The following is a 17725-nucleotide window of genomic DNA, read 5'->3' as shown; positions in this document are numbered from 1 at the left end:
CACACAAGGTTTGCTGGGCTGGTTATGAACTGTTCCAATACGTTGCATCAAATAGACGCCTTCATAGAATCAAGCCAAGCGCGAACGCCGTGTCTAGGACTCCCACTCCGGGGACACACATGTGGGCCCGCTCACACGTGCTCTTGCTCTCTCGCACCCTGGAGAGCACTTATATGGGCTTCATGAGGCTAAGTAATAAACACTTTGTCTTCACCCTGCTATTTATGGGTTGCTTGGGGCATCCTGTTCTCTTCGCTGCCCCTACCTGAACAGAAGGCTCCTGCAGACCCTGAGTTTAATAGGGACAACAGTAAATCTGAAATGCTCTGTGTGCCCCACAAGCTCCTGTTTTTCCCAGCCCCCAATGCTACTTGCACAGAAGGGGCGATCTGCATTCATTCACCTAGTCTACTTACTCCCTTCTTCTACGGCAGATTCCCTTTCCTTTCCTTCCCCCACCGCCACCAACACTGGGCCCCTGTTTTCTTCCGTCTTTTCAGAAATCTCTCTAAGTTATTTCTTTTCTATTTTACCACTGCCAGGGGTTCTTTCGTTCTCCTGTGATGGATCAACTGACTCTGAAAAAAGAACAACTCTGAAATCTGCAAACCATTGGCTCTGGCCTCTGGCAATGGTTCTTGGGAAACTCTTGTCGACCAAGCACAAGCAGAGTTAAGGAGACGTTCAGGTCCTACCTGGTGCCGACTTCTGGGTTCACTTAGAAGCCGCAGACTTCCCCCACACACATTGTGTCTGGGTTGCAAAGGGGAAAGACGCACATTTGGAAACAAGAAGTGTGCCCAGCCCAGCAGACGTCTGAGAACTGCAGAGAAGGAAGCTGGAAGAGTCCAGTGGATGCGGAACCAGAGTCGATCACTTTGGTCTGTTTTGGGGGGCCCTTTTCATGTAGCTCCTTTGGGGTTTTCAGGGTTCTCAGAGCTGACGGGCCCTGTGTGAAGAGTCGGAGTCACGGCTGCATCCTGCCCACCCAAGGGCCGTCACCTGGGCCCCCAGCCCGGTCACCTCTTGGTCTTGTCTTCATCTTGGGCTTAACGGTCGTATCCTGAAAACAGACAAGACAGGGAAGGATGAGTTAACTCAGCCTCTCCCCACAGAACACAGTTCACCATTGCAGCACTGATTAAATACAGGACATTATCTCACCATAATGCCCTTCTGGCGGCATTCCCAGGAAAATTCTAACTAATCATAAAAATAGAAAGAAAAACGCAACCTAAATTCCATTCCTCGTCTTAAATGAGTGATGTGTTCACTTTTATTTATTTTTCTGGAAGCAAGGCGGGAAAAGAAAATGAATTTTAGGGCTTAGAAAAACAAGCTACTAATAGTACTAAGTAGAGCTAGGCAGTGGTGCAGGCAGCCCGGCTGCAGCAGGGATGCAGCGGGGACGGCAAGAGGGAGCCCCGGACCTTCTCCTGGCTGCAAACTTTGAGTTTACGAGTGCAGCACCTGGTGGAGTAAAGCCAAGATGGGGTGAGGAAGGGGAGAGTGTTGTGGACACACACACACACACGCGCGCGCACGTGCGTGCACACCAACACACATACACACACACAAGCTGAATGTTCAATAGCTTGCTTGTGGCTCTGGCAGGAAAACGCTCTCCCACTGCTCCTTGTAAGCAATGCCTCTATCTCCCTCTAACACATTCTTCTTTCTGGAGATTCAGATATAGGTTAGGTATCCCACCCTGGAAGTTCTTTCTTCAGAATTCACCTAGCTAATTTCTATTCGCCCGTCAGAGATCAGAGAAAATGGCCCTTCCTCCAGGAAGCCTTCTCCAAGGGCTCTCTCCCTGCTCCAACCTAGTCTTGGCATCATCAGCTTTCCCTTAGTTGAGATCATCATGATTGTAATTAATGCAATCATTGCATAGTTGGTTGTTTAAGGTCTGTCCTCTCTCTTAGGTCTAAAAACCCATATGTCTGGTAAACTACTCTGGAAGCATCTGGGATGTAGCAGCAGCGTGTTGTCTGAGGGTGATGGACTGGCCTGCCCCATGAGTGGCCACATGTGTTACTTTTGCAGGGCCCAAGGTGAAACCAGGTCATGGAGGGCCCACAGAGTTGAGTCTCATGCTCTTCCCAAGCATTTTTTTGCTCTTTCTTCCTGAGAAGTCTCATGAATAAACCATAGGAGAGTTCAGCATCCTGAAAGCCATCTCTGAGGTACTGCTCTAATATTACACCCAAACGAAAAGAAAATAAAAACCACCCCCACACCCTTTCCTCCTGCCTCCACCCGCCCCCTCTCTGGCATTCGAATCTCAACCCTGCCACCCCCCAACATCCATCCCATCTTGTGCTGGCGTAATGGGCACTGCTACTTGATGGCAAAGTTCTAGCTGGGCTAATTAAGCATACTGAGCTAATAACCTTCCATTTTGGGACCGGTATTATTCATAATTTAATGTATTGCTGCTGAAACATTAACCTTTCGACAACTGGCATATTGCCCACAGCAGCCCGAGTGCTGACCATCTTTCAGTAAAATGAGTATTATTGTTAAAACAGGTATAAATCATTCACGGCTGCAGCTTTTGTGTCAGACCATACGTGAAAATAAGCAGTAAGCTGGGTAATTTATTTACCTTTTGGTGATTATTTTTTATGATTTTATGATCATATTCAATGATTCATAAACATTGGCCTGGTGCCATTTGGTAATCATTTTACATTTTAAATATTGTGTGGCTGTTCTGCTTTTCATCTTTAAAATTTTCAGGATTGATACTGGGCAATCTAATCCAGACACAAATGCAATTTCATTTGAAAGGGGGTGGTGGTGGAAAGAGTCCTGGCCCCTTCATTTTAACAAACTATTTTCAGCAGAGCTGTTTGGGGCTTCCACTTGTTACAGCATTGCTCTGATGCAGCAAACTTTCTTTGAAGTTTAATACACAGAGGGTGCCTTGAAATCTGAATAAAAGCACAGGAAAACGGTTAACAAGCTTCTGGTTGGAAAGATGATGGGAAGGAGCAGAGGGGCAGAGGGAGGCCTGGAAACACTGGCCTGGTGCCAGGAAGGTTGGACGCAAGAAGCCCTACCCCCAGCACCTGGTTGCTGGAATGTGATTACAGTCCCCTGGGGATCTGGGGAAATCTTTACTGCTGTGCCCCCCTGCGCCTGCTGCCTTTGGGCTCCCACAACGGTTCCAGAAAGTAGTCTTTTCTCCTTATGACAAATAGGCATTGCAGGCTGAGAGGTGGCTGGTCTTTGAAGAATCATGAGCTCAGAGCCTCCCTAACATTCCAGCCCAGAGACTCTCTAGTGGTATTCCTCGACGGTTCTTAAACTAGTCAAAACAGTGAAAATGCAGAATTCCAGTACTTCCGAGCTAGTATGTTGGAACGGAAACTGAAGTTCTGATCATGGTGTAGGGGGTGGGGGGGGTGGTGGGCAAGGGAGGCAGGGAGAAGGCAGAGAATGTGACGTTGCCCTAAAACTCCACCTTAAGGCAGAAGCATGCTCCAGAGGCTTCTGGAGTCTCATCCCATGGAAAGGCGCATTGGTGCAGAGGGACCTCAGCCAAAGAGGACTGGCAATGACGCCCCACACGTAAGAGATGAGACTTAGAAACCAGCCACGAGTATGTGCTATAAACCAACATCCACATCTATGGGGGCAGCTCAGGCAAGAGAAGAAAAATAGATACTGTTATCCCTTGGACAGCTGCAACAGAGATCCACCCAAAGGCAGAGGAATGGACTAGATGGTCTCTTACTGTCTTTTCTACCCTGAGTTTGTTTCAGTTCCCATTTTAGCTTTCATGTTTTTTTTTTTAATTTGATTAACATGTTTTAGGCTTTACCTGGATTTCTTTATTCTTAGATATATTTTTTTACCACTTTTTTTTTTCATAGGCCATTGTGCATTATAATCATGCATCCACCCTTATCTTGAGTGAAGTGAGGAAGCCATTCATGCCTGGAATTACTCTCGGGCCATCCCATGAACACTGCTGCCTCAGAGGACATCTTGCAGTCACTTCCTGTCATCACCGAGGCTGGGGCTGCTGGTGAATTCTGCACACGTTGTCCCCACTCCCTACATTGGACTTGATGAAACAGGCTGCCTTCCAGGTATGCTAAAGAACAAATTAAGCAACAGAGGAACCTGCGATGAGTGAAATTCCCTTTCAATCATGTCAGCCAGAGCAGATGTTGTCATGAAATTTGATGTTATGGATTTATTTCCTAATATAAAGTCAAAAAAGGAAAACAGCATAAGAGCTGAAATGTGAATTGGACATGTCTATAGAGTGTGAATTGGATTCAAGACAAAATATTGTGAATGGTTAATAGGGTCAGTCTAAGTATACTTACTGAAATAATCTCCTGGATATGCAAATATTCTGAGAACTACACTGTCAAATATCTATTGTATTCTCTTATCTATGTGTTCACAGAACTGCTGAATGTTATAACAAATGAAAAATGTGAATTAAAAAAATAATGCCACCCTAAAATAATACTTTACTTTGAATAGTAATTTTTGTTGTCAGGGTTTGTTATTTTTGTAACACACCAGATAACCAGCTTTTTAAACACATCATTATTTGGAAATATTAAGAGGTGAACTTTTGTATGTCTTGGTCTTAGCAGAGTGAGCACAGGGAGCCAGCAGGAACAGGCCATTTATTCAGCCTGGTGGGGTGATTTGGTCTGCCATTAGCAACTGTGATATCGGGCATTATCCCACTGGAACTTTCACTTCTGGCTACCTGGAACCCTCCCTTTCTTCAGACTACTATTTTGAAGATTTGGTATGTTATTTACATGTCCTTCAGCTTATCCTTGTAATTGGCCCATTATATAGGAGGATGGGGGCAAGGAGAACGTAGATCAAGGGCACACAGAGAAAAGCACTAGATTTTACTGTTCACATTTTGCAGGACTCCTCCATCAAGCTGTTCACTCACGAAAACCATTAGCAAAAGCCAAGCTGATTGAATTTCATTCAGTTTCTTTTCCTCTCCTTTTTCTAATTTCTGAGCATTGGGCTAATGAGCAGAGAAAGAATGAAAAAGTGGACACCAGATGGATGACCCTAACTTACTATTCGGAACAGTCCTTGGCCCATGGTAAGTACTCAAAAAAGACTTATCAAACAAATGAATCAACATCAGTCACAAGATGCTCAAGAGCTGAGCAATGGATATTCCTTCTTTCTCTTTCATCTGGCCTCAGGCTGCTGAATTTGATCAACTGCAAATCTTGGCAGAATTTGGCTCTCTGAAACGTTAAGAAGAAGCAATCTTCCAGGCTTTTTCACCCCACTTAAATCAGAGAATCTCCCAGTTTTCTGGTTTACAGGTTAGAATTCCCAGAATTCTCTAAAGAAAGGATTCTGCAGGTAAAACTTTGGAAGACAATTTATCCTCAGCACCTGCCTGCTACTATTTTCTTTCCTTTTTTTTTTTTGTATACTGTATGATGGGCTGTATTTCATTCTTTTTCCATGTGAGTATCCCATTATTGCCACACCATTTGTTGATTTGTTTTGTTTTGTTTTGTTTATTTTGCTTGTTTGTTTTAGGATGTACATGGGTCGGGAATCCAACCTGGGTCTCCCACATGGCAGGTGAGAATTCTGCCATGAAACTACCCTTGTGCCCCCCTGCTGCTCTTTTCTTTATCCATTCACAGGGGTCACTGTGTCCTTTTTCTTACATCTCAGACCTTGCTCACTCCCTGAATCATGTTGGTGCCTCGAAAAATATTTGTTGAATTGAACTGAACAGGTGGATTTCTTAATCATAGGCCTACCTCTGACCTGCAGTAACAATAATATTTGGACAGATTTTTTTTGACCTTCCAATGCATTGTCACAATCATAATAATAGCTAGCTTTTCTTTCTTTGGTATTTGTGCCTTTTCAATTTATCTGCATTTCCTAAGATGGAAATTATTTTTTTTGAAAGCCTGCCCTTGAGATGAGACTCCCACTTCTGCCACCTGTTGCAGGGCCTTGGGCAATTTCTTTCACCTCTCAAGCCCCAGTTTCATTTTCTGTTAAAGGGGAGCAATGACAGCACCTATCATAGGTTCTTGTAAACGTTGTAAGAAAAAGAGCATGTATGTGCTTAATATGGCTCCTTGCACATGTTAGGTGATCAAGAAATGGTGGTCAGGGAATCCTGGAGTCCCCAGGGTTACACCTCTGGGCCCATTTCCTCTTGGATAGGGTTTAAACTCTGGGGTCAGCTATTTAGCCCTGTCTCTAGACATTGCCCCATGCACCCCACAATTGAAGACTCCAGACCAGACTCTTCCTCTTCCTTCAACAAGACCTGTACCTCTCGTCCCTGGGCTTTTCCTGGTGTGGCTCCCTCTGCCTGGAGTCTCTCCTTTCCTTGGCAGCTCCATGCACAGGTACTCCCCGAGAATTAATTACTTCCTCATCCACGTTTCCACAGCACTTTGAGCCTCCTTTTATTATAGCACTTTTCATATTGTATTACAGTTAATTTGTTTTGATTTCCAAACTCCTCTGTGAGTCCATGAACTCCTCAGGGTGGGGATTAGGTCCCCATACCTCTTTCTGTCCCAATCACAGTGCCTAGAAGATACTCAGAGTTCATTGAATGTTTGCTGGGTTGAAAAAAGCAGCAATATCTTTTATTTGTAGACTTCTTCACAGAGATATTTTACATAGCTCATCTTCCGGAATCATCAAAACAAACTAGGGTTGCTCTGGCACATACTGTGAGGAAAATGTAGAAACGGAGACAAAATGTTTAACGACTTGGCCTAAGTTCCAAGCTAACAGGTGGTGGTAGCCTGACTCCTCTCGTCAATCTACCTGATTTATATTTGGTGGTGGAGGCCTCTGGGGAGGAACACACTGGCCAAATCCCATTAGGTCAAAGTAAATTGATGTTACCTTATAAAATGCACATTTCTCCACCTGCAGGATAAGGTCTTCATAAAAAGAGGCATTGAGATTATTACCATAGTATCTGGGTAAAATGATACGTTTCATTTCCATATTTTAGAATACACCCAAATATGACCATTTGAGCAAATCTCTCATTGAAGGGGGATGGCCATTTTCTTTTTGAGAACTCTGGAAAGGTGCTTGCCAATTAAGGCAAGCTGGCTTATAGTTCATTAAATTAGTTATACAAAAGTACTGGGAACATGTGGGCTTTCTAGAGAAATACCCCTTCTGGACGTTGTTTGACTTTAGGTATAGACCAGGTTCCGCGTCCTCTTCACCTGGCTAACTCCTAGGCATCCTTCAACATGAAGCTAAAATGTCACTTCCTTCAGGAAGACTTACCTGACCACACCTGCAGCCTTCTACCCCACTTGGACTCGCAGAGTGTGTTATGTTTGCTTCTATCATCACATTGTTGGATGATTGAACACCAGACTGTCCCCACTTGCCTGTGAGCTCCCTGAAGCCAGGGATTTGTTGAATACGTCTCTCATTTGACCATTCTGACAGCATGCAAATTGATACAAGTGTCCTGCAATGGGAATGAGGCTACAAAAAATCAAGTCATTTTACCCAGCCATTCATTATGCTTAATGACATGAACACTTACATAAATACATCTTTGGCCACTATTCTTTCTTTTTTTTTTTAACTGTCAATTTCTATTTGTTCATTTGAAAAAAAAAAAAAAAGAATTAGCATTGCCATGACTTTCTAGGTCAAATTATTTTTTTTTCACAGCCTTCGAGACCTTTATGATTGAGTTCTCTTTGGATGCAGACTTCTCTCTGCCTCTTCATCTCTCAGCAGTTCCTTGCAGGCAACCTGGCCTAACGTCTTCCACCTCTGCACCCTTGCAGTTACAGCTCCAGAGCCAGGGGAATCCTCTCAATTATCCAACTCCTGGTTGGAATGTCACAGTGAAACAGTCCTCCTCTGTCCCAGCTAATGTTAGGGGTTCCTCCTCATAGCTTCCCTGAGCTTCTGGGCTTTTTCCTCACATTCAGATTATTTCTCTCTGTTTCCCTCCATGAGACTGCTATCTCCTAAGGGCAAGGATCTTGTTTTCTTTTATATCCCCGCACCGAGTGCCCAAAGCTAGATGGTCAGTTAATGTTTGTGAAATAATAACTTGTGGAATTTTACATTTCCTTTTTATTTCATTAAGTTCTTTACTAGCTCTGAGTGCACTGGTTTTTATATGGTCATTTTTTGGTTTCCAGAACTTTTGCTTTAGCAGGAGTAGAAAACTCATAATTGAGCAAGTTGCAAGTGTTCAAACTCTCCTTCTCTAGTAGCAAATGCTCTTCAAAGGATACCAGAGGTTGAGCCATGATACAGCTCATGCCACTGTCCAATTTCACTGTCTTTATTGTGCTCTTGGGCCTGGTCAAATCAGTTTCCCCAAGCCAATATGACATTTGCTGCTAGTTTTGCGTAAGATGCAAAATCTTGCACAACAATAACAAGAGAAACTGTTGCAATTCGGTGTAAGCTGGAAAATACTGGGGCCAACTTGGCCTCTGTAGATGTGACGTTGTCTTCTTGTCCCCATAATTTGTCAGAAGACCCCGCCTAGGAAAGTTCAAGTAATCAAAACATTTATTAACTACCTATTGAGAATGACGATGTCAATGTGCAGTTCATCGGCCCAGTTCCAAGGATGTTTTCATGTGATAATTACTAAACAATGTGCTTGGTGACCATGTGGAGAAATGGGCCATGACACGTTATCTTATCAGATACTAAGTTTTGCAAATAGATGGGACTGACTTTCCATCTAATTTGTTGGCAGGTGAGTCACTTGCAACACCAAAAAAACCCAAGTATTTAAGTTTGTATTTTTATTAGTTACTATTTCGTTTTATTTATTATGTCCAGCTTCATTTAAAAGGAAAAAGGATTTAAGGCATCCATAAAGAGAAAAGGAGATCCGTGTTAGAAGTGAGCTTCTAAATGTAAGCCCTTCACACCCAACCGATAGATGTTGCCACATCTGCATAGTACAAGGTATCACTTTCCTTGTGCATTTGCCTTTCCGGACTTACCAGGAAGGTGGATAATTCCCTCCTCTGTAACCTGTTCAGTAGTGCAGCTAATATTGCATTGCAAATTTTGACTTCCATACCTGCGAGCTCTTTGAAAGTGGGACTATGGCTTATTAAGTAGCCCATGAACTTAGCGTAAATCTTGAATTAAGCTTATGATGTTGACGACAGTGATGAGGATGCTTATGATGATGATGATGATGATGATGATGATGATGGTGAATGTTACTGGGTAGCATGAATTTTGGATGCCATCCCCCCAATTCCAGATACCCTTTTCAGCCCATCCCCAAGCATACTCCGCTGGTGCCTCTCTGGCTTTCCCCCACTTCTCCTCCTCTCCTCTCCACCAGGCCCTGTAGAGTGAGGGGCACAGTGCTGCTCAGTGACTCTAGCTTTTCCTACTGTGGTTATAACAGGGTTAAAGTTGAGGTTTCTAATAGCTCCCATGAGGTCTTATTACCTGTCGATTAGGTCCTTTTGCAATCAGCATCAAACCGACAACAATAATAAACACTCCCTTCATTGGAACTCAGTAATGACCCTGACTGCCTTGCAGGCTGCAGGGTGGCTATGGGGAGGGGCATTGGCCATTGTGCAGGGCTGGAAATGGCAGGCCCATTTGAAAGGGCGTTTCCCGGAGATGTGGTGGTACAGGCTAACGAGCTGATGGGCTCCCACTTGGGATTCTCAGCCGGTCGGAGGCACCTCTCTTGTTACAGCACATGGTGGCTTAGAGAGGACCCTCCACAGCCTGGCCTGGGGACTCCTCACACGGAGCTGGGTGGTCTTTCCACAGGACTCTAGGAATTTCGGGAGGATGGTCTGGTAACTATTTCATGTGTATTTTTCCAAACCTTTTCCTATGTATAAACATTTTTTTCTGTAAATTGCTTTTTTTTCACCCAACAATCTATCTTGGACACCTTTCCATGTTAGTGCATAAAGATTTACCTCAATCTGTTGAAGAGCTTCCTGGTAATCCAGAGTAGGAACAAGGCAAACACATTCAGCCCGTCTCTTCTCAACATATAGACTTCTTCAATTTCTTGGTATAAAGCTAAGTGAGCAACCTTATACATTTTCTCATGTTGTGCAAATATTTGTAAAGGATACATTAAAAAAAAGTTTGCCTATTTGCACTTCCAAGAGTAATGTCTCAGTGAGCCTTTCCCATGGCCCCTGGATAGTATAATTTTATTTACTTGTAACAATTTAATCACAATGAGAGATGTCCCAATGATATTTAATTTTGATTTCCTTGATGGTGAATGTTTTTGTAATTGTACATGTATGTATGTATGTATGTATGTATGTATATATGTATATAGAAGTAGACAGATAGGATTTAAACTTAAAGAAAAGTTACAAGACTGGTTCAGAGAATTCCCACAGGCCCTTTATGTATGGTCACCAATTCTTTACATTGTGCCCCATTTGCTTTATTTTCCTTTATCTCTATATTTGTTTATAGCGGTTTTGTCCAATATGGTAGGGATTAGTGAAAAGTGATTATTTTAAATTTAAATCAAATTAATAATTCAGTTCCTCCATTGCACTAACCACATTTCAAGTGCTCAGTTCTCACATGCGGCTATTGGCTGCCATATTGTCAGGGCAGTACCAGAACATTTCCATCATTGCAGAAAGTTCCACTGGACAGTTCTGGTTTATATAAATGCACATCTTTTGAACCATTTGAGAGTAAACTGGAAAAATCATGCCCATTGATTCCTAAACACTTCAATCTGTATTTCCTAAGAACAAGAACACTCTTTTACATGACCACAGTACAATGATATTGTTGATGTAATCTTATCTAATCCACCGACCACATTAGAATTTCATCAAATGTCTCAATATTTTTCCTTATACCTTTTGCTTTGTCTGATTCGGTATCAAATTCAGGATCACACCTTGCATTTAGTTTTCATGATTCTTTATGAAATTGCATTTTAAGAATGAAATATTTAGGTATTAAGTCTAGACTATGAAATCCTCTAGGGCATGTACTAAGTCTCATTTATCTTTATACGCCCAGCTAGAATGAAATCAATTATTAGAAAAATGAATGAATGAATGGACTCCTGTGCCTGTCCTTGCTTTACTCTAATCACTACCTTCAATGAAATTAAACAGAAAAGGCTATATATGACTTTTTTTTTTGTATGGGCAGGCACAGGGAATCGAACCCAGGTATCTAGCATGGCAGGCGAGAATTCTGCCACTGAGCCACTGTCGTACCATCCTATATGATTGTTTTAAAAACATATTGTCAAAAAAAAGGCACCTAAGGAAATATTTTAGTAGGATTGTAAACTGACACCACCGTCTATGTTTTGGAAATATCAATCCATATTAAAAAGGAAGCCTTCTTTGCCCCTACTATTCCACTTTTTAGTTCCTACACTAGAAAAATATATGCAAACATGCACAACAAAGCAGTCCTAAGGATGTTCACTGCATTGTTATTTATAGTAACAAAAAAAACTTTAGAAATAACCTAAATGTCTGCTAGGAGAGGAATGGTTAAAATGTATATGGTATATCTATATTAATTCATCCAATCATTTACCAAATATTTGTGATTGTTAACATAATAACAAAATATCTACTATGTGGCAGGCACTGTGAGAGCCTCAAGGAAAAAAGCAGTGAAAAAGGCAATGTTTTGGGTTTACATTTTAGGGGGATGATTGTGGAATACCTTGTGGCAGGTAGAAAAACAAGATGGAACTCCTTATAATGACCAGTAAAACACAGAATCTCCAGTATGTTTTAAACTAGTAAAGAACCAAACAGCCAAGTTGCAGAGTAACAACAGCAAGGATACATTTTATGTTTAAAGTCACAATATAAATCTATACGTTTCTATATGTAATCATATGCATTTGAGTGACTTTATTTTTGGCATGAAATGTTGTTACCTTTGGGGCAGGGTTAGATTTTCTGGGGCTGGTTCAGGGACATTTTGCTTTGTCTTATCTTGTTTGATTTTGCTTTTTTCCCATGAGGTTGCTTTCACTCATTGCTAGTGAAATTAAAAATAAATAAATAAGCACACTAATGGGAGGTCTAAAGACTTTGCCAGCAAAGGGAAAGCAGGCACTATTTAAACATTAAAGAATCAAATGCAGTTACTAAAGCATACCCAGAATACAAATTGACCTGTAGTCTCTTGCCATCCACAGGAAACAGCACCAATGGATGTAGAAACCTATAAATGAAATGCTATTCTCTCATAAGTTTTAACTTCCAAGCTTTATTATTTATTCTAAGTCATCACAGATTTGATATGATCTAAAGGAAAGAAGAGTAATATTCACTGTGAACCTGTCGTGTTCCAAACACTTGCCATATTTCGTTTAGTGCTTAGAACTATGAGAAATAATTCTTACTATCTTCTATTTCACAGATGAGAAAACTGAGGCTCAGAAGGTTTAACACATTTGCCCAAGGTCTCACACACACCAAGGAGAGGTAGTGGAGGCAGGATTCAAACTCCGTTCTTTCTGGCTGCAAAGCTTGTGAGCTCTCCTCTACCAAAAATCATTTTAGAGAGGTTGGGGAACAGATTGGCAATAGAAGAATCTGGACTCATGGGTTTGGGCATCTCATTACCCTTTTCCTTCATTTTCAGGGATGCTCTACAAAAGGCCAAGACATGTTGACTAACTTCTCTCCAGAATGCCTACATTTTCCTCTGCCTCTGCCTGCTCTTGGTACTGCCTCTTAAGCGAGATAGAAGGACAGAGAGAATGTTCCATGTCAGCAAAGAAGAGAAGGGTGACTTAGTGGGAAAAAGATAGGCAGAAACCCCAAGCAGGAGTCCACAGAGGGGCTGATAAAATAGGAAGACAGAAAAGTGGGCAGAAGAGAAGAGATGTGGCAATGAACTATGGGGGCCTTAGCTTCATAAAATAAAAGGATGACAACAAGCCAATGCAGGAAGGATTCTAATAAGTAATAAAATACTTTTCCTAATAGGGTGAGAAGGGCGAAGTTGGTCATGAGAGGAGAGGGGAGAGGCACCCCAGAGAACACTCATTTTCTGTGTTGCCTAAGGCCTTTCTGCACCAGGGGAGCTGGGATAGGGCCTGCAGATGCTGCCCTGGCATCCTGCTGGCCAGGGAAGGGGCTCAGCAGCCTCCCTAGAGCCAACACTCTGGAAACATTGCGCCCCTTCATGTCCAGCCACCCACAGCCACCCTGCACCTCGGCTATTGCTGTCTTAGGATTTTCAAAGTTTGCGCCTTGCTTGAAAGTTTCTGGGCAAACACTCAAAATGATAAAGCAAATTAAACAGTGCAGCAGCAAACGAGCTGAATTAGTCATAAGAGAAAAGGCAAGGGAGGGAGAGAGAGAGAGAGAAGATGAGATGGGAGTCAGAAGAGAGGAAGTGAAGAGGGAGTAAGAAGATAGAGAAGAGGCAAAGAGTTAGAAAAAGAGAAGGAAAAGAAGAAGGAAGGATGGCAGGAAAGAAGCAGAAAGATGACAGCAAAAAAAAAGAGGAGGTAAGAAAGGAGAAAAAGGAGAAAATGTGGCAGAAAGAAGAGAAGGGAATATTCCCAGGAAGGAATAATATAAGACCTTTTACCATATCCTGAAGGTCAGTAAACTGGGCAGGAAAATTAAGAACAAATTCTAGTCGAGGGTTAGCAAAAGGCTTAAGGAAGTACAAACACTTACCAGTTTCCATAAAGCTGCCTTTTAGAAATAAAAAATCACTGGCTAGGAAATCTATGGCCCATATCTTTCCACACCCTTATTCGCATTACAGCCTGGAGAGTGAGCATTATCCAAGGCATGGCTTTAATGTGAGTAATTACAATTAAGCAAGAATACCCCACAGGCTATAATCACGTATACCCACTATATGAACTGCTGGGAAGAGGCGAGGAGGCCAGTGACACAAATGCAGAGAAGAGCTGTTCTAGAAGAGAAAACAGGAAGTAGAATCAAACACTGATGGGAGATCTTGGCTCCTGCAAACAGGGTAAAAGGATGTCAATTTCTATATTTCAGAGGTAGAAGGTTTAAATCAGGTGATTATCCCTATGGCCAGGGATGTTTCTAGAAACTTTAAGAAAGGGTGGGGATGGATTTTCCGTATGTTACTCATTTTTAGAAGCTATTTGGTGACTAGTCTAAAACTGTGGTTGGAGGTAAGTTGGAATTTTATTAACTGAAGTTGCATTTTAAACATTCTTTATGAATCATCCTTTAAGTTGTTATCAGAAATTGGGCAGACTCATTTGGAAGATGGCTGGCCTGTCTTTGATTACAGGGCAGCTCATGGGTAAGGGTGACATGTGTTTCCCTCCCCACCCTGGGATACTAGTCCCTACTGTGACTATTCCACAGGAGTCTAGACCCAAAGCTGGGAATCTGGACATCCTCATGATGCAGTTGGTGGAACTGTTGCTTTTTCTATCCCAGGATGCAGACAATGTACATACCTCAAAGCTTAATTTGGTAGCCAAAATTCAGGATGTTGGAATGGGTTGGCTATTTCTGGCAATAAATTCCTAGAAGAGACGGGCTGAAGGTGGCCTGTTTTTAAGCAGAGATTGAAGAGAATATGGCTTTGCTGAGACAGGTCCTTTCTGCTTGTGGCCTGTGATTCAAGATGGCGGCAAGTTCTTACTCTGGGGGTTACAGAGCTGGAAACCACATTCTCTATCTCAAACCAAGGTTAATAGATGCAGATGCAGGAAAGACAGGGGCTTCCCGGGAGATGAGATGGGTACACCAAAGAAGCCTGACCCAGGCAGCCCCAGGCTTTCCCAGAATGTCTGTTAAACATTTTCTGCCTGAGAAAGGGGAGACTCATGTGCTTTGTGGGGTTGTATCTGAGAGCAGTCTAGGGGCAAGAAAAAATTATAAGAACCTTTCTACCTGAGGCTATTGCTTTCATTTCCCTCAAAGCAGAGGCTAAAATCCAGGCTAAACTAAGGGCAGTGCTTTCATATTGTGGGTGCGACCCATTAGTGGGTTGTAAAATCAATTTGGTAGATTGTGACTGGCTTTTCTTTTCTTTTTCTTTGTAATGGAATAGAACATAAAGTACCAGCATGCACTGCATACGGTGAGAGTAGATACTGTTGTGTGAAATTTGTGATCTGGTTATACATGAATACGTATCAATACATGGCAATACACACATACATAATTATTTAATGGGTCATGAAGTAAAATTCATTACTTATTAGGGATCACGGTCAAAAGAAGTTTGAAAGTTAGTAGTCTAGGCAGGTGGATAAAGCATAGAAGTTTGGGGATAGGAAACAGAAATTTCTGGGTTTAAAATCCATGACTAAATAAAACTCTGGCTATGTTTACTACCTAATGGAGTTGTCTAGTAGCAAAAAGATGAAAAGTTTATTATTTTTTTTAACATGGGCAGGCACCAGGAACCGAACCCGGGTGTCCAGCATGGCAGGCGAGAACTCTGCCTGCTGAGCCACCGTGGCCCGCCCCTATTAATTTTTCATAAGATGTGTGTTACTAAAGAAACTCTAAAAAGGGATGACAGTACTTTGTGAATGCTCAAATATGAGGGCAAACCACAGGACAGTGTCTGGCCCCCAAACTTGCACCAAAGAGTTGTGAGTTGCTAAATCAGTAGACCCCCAAGTCTCCCAACACCTTTCTTAGATGTGTCCATGAAAGACAAGTGGACAAAGACAATCCTTCTTAGAGTACATTGGAGACCAAGAATTCTTCTCTCTTGCCAGGACTCTTAACTATTTCTGTTCCCCAGGACATGATATGTACTAGAGAACAGTTTACCTCTGTGTCTAATTTCCCACTTTCCCAAACAGAGTTTTTCTTGTGCACATCCTGTTTTTACCCACTATATTACGTGTATTGGGGATAGATGACATCATTAAATGAGCTACCCCTGGATTTCAAGGACAGGATTTCACAGCTCCCAATGTCTTAAAGGGCAAGGTAATTCTATGAGCCTTTGGGTTCTCTCCATTGGAGTTGCACACATTTTAATGTGACTATGGACCTGGTGAAAATGTTCTAGGGAGGATAAGTCTGAAGGATTGTGGAGTAGTCAAAGAGCTGTACTGTAGTTGATACTTGTTGGTTGCCTGTCCATCACTCATGCCCCCTTCCCCCATCTTAACACTATTCGAATTTTCCTTTGCCTAACTACCCCCACTTAGACCATGGACTTGGAAGAAAACTAATCTCACTCCTTGTTCCAGTTGAGAGCCCTGAATGACTGGAGCCAGTCAGCATGTTTTAATCCCCTGATTCCTGCTATTATGTCCTGGAATGGTCCAATCAGGTAAATTTCAGGAATCTTGCTTGGAATGGTGGGACAGAAGCTCTTTCTCCCACTGAACATGAATGAGGGAGCATGTGGTTCCAAAAGCTAGCCACATTTTGACCTCAAGGGGAACAAGTCAACACTGGGGTTGCCATGGAGAGGAAGAAAGGTTCTGGGCCTTTGATTATACTTTTGAGCACTGGGACCAACCAATCACATGTCCTACCTCTCCTCTGGACTGTCCTCTGCACAAAGAAACCCTCTTCATTATCGAAATCTGCTCAAGTTGATTTCTGTTAGTAACAATGTAGAAAATACACACTTCATCCATGCTATACTCTTTTTTTGTTTAAGGCCAACCTCCTCCATTCCAGTAGTACTGAGTTCAAAAACCCCCTTTCCCCTCCCAAATTCACACTCAGCCAAAACCTCAGCATGTGACCTTATTTGGAAATAGGATCTTTGCCCAAGTAATCAGTTAAGTGAAACTGAGGTTACACTGGATTAGGGTGAACCCTAAATCCAATGTGACTGGTGTTCTTAAAAGAAGAGGGACATTTGGACACCGGCACAGAGAGGAAAGTGCGAGGTGAAGATGGAGACACACAGGGGAGAAAGCCATGTGAAGAAGGAGGCAGATGCTGGGGTGAACCGTCTACAACTCAGAGAAGACCAAGGATCGTCAGCAAACACCAGACACTAGAACAGGCATGGAAAGATCCTCCGCCACAGGTTTCAGAGAGAGTGTCCTGCTGGCACTTTGATTTTGGACTTCCAGTCTTCAGAGTTGAGAAAGCACACATTTATGTTGTTTTATGCTACCCAGTTTGTAATACTCTGTTGTGGCAGGCATGGGAAACAAATGCACCAGCTGTGGACTTGCTGAACCTCCATCTGAGTAGCCAGGAGGGCGGATTCTATTCCCATTAGGTTTTAGTGGCCCCAGCCAAGCCCTACCCCAGGGATTCCCTTTGTGCTCACGGTCTCCTGTACTAAGTTCATACTTATGAAATATGTGATTCTAGCTTCTTTTGGAATACTCAAGGCTCCTTATGACTGTCCCTTGCCTATTCCTCCACCTTTGGCTTATTTTCCATTCCCAGTCCTGAGTATTGTATCACAATAAGACCAAGCAGCTTAGAATTCCAAACCCCATGCTATTTTCTGTGCCTCCGTTCTTGCTGGTTTTTGTTTTCTTCTCTCTGTCAGAATTTCTTATCCCCTCTACCTTTTTTTTTTTTTTTGTACCTCTTGTCTATTTTTCCTTTTAGACCTGTGCTTTCCAATACAATGGCCACAGCCACATCTGGCTATTAGGCAGTTGAAATGTGGCTAGTGCAATAAAGGGACTGAGTTTTTAAATTTTTATTTCATTTAAATGAATTAAGCTTAAAATTCTAAATTGAAGCAATATAAAGCAGATTTTTGG

At 42.4% G+C, this 17725-nt stretch overlaps 1 protein-coding gene across 7 annotated transcripts in view; it reads right to left on the bottom strand.

The window, feature by feature from the left end:
• Positions 1-17725, bottom strand: part of ZFHX3 (zinc finger homeobox 3) — a 1060470-nt gene that overhangs the window by 277431 nt on the left and 765314 nt on the right. For all 7 annotated transcript variants that reach the window (XR_013163640.1, XM_077132887.1, XM_077132886.1 and 4 more), the window contains one exon: positions 696-1063. The gene's annotated coding sequence lies outside the window, so the exon portion shown is untranslated. The remainder of the gene's footprint in view (positions 1-695; positions 1064-17725) is intronic.

Source organism: Tamandua tetradactyla, chromosome 16, assembly GCF_023851605.1.
Source record: "Tamandua tetradactyla isolate mTamTet1 chromosome 16, mTamTet1.pri, whole genome shotgun sequence".
Lineage (NCBI taxonomy): Eukaryota > Metazoa > Chordata > Mammalia > Pilosa > Myrmecophagidae > Tamandua > Tamandua tetradactyla.
Note: the sequence above shows the minus strand (reverse complement) of the source record. Positions and strands in the feature narration are given on the sequence as shown.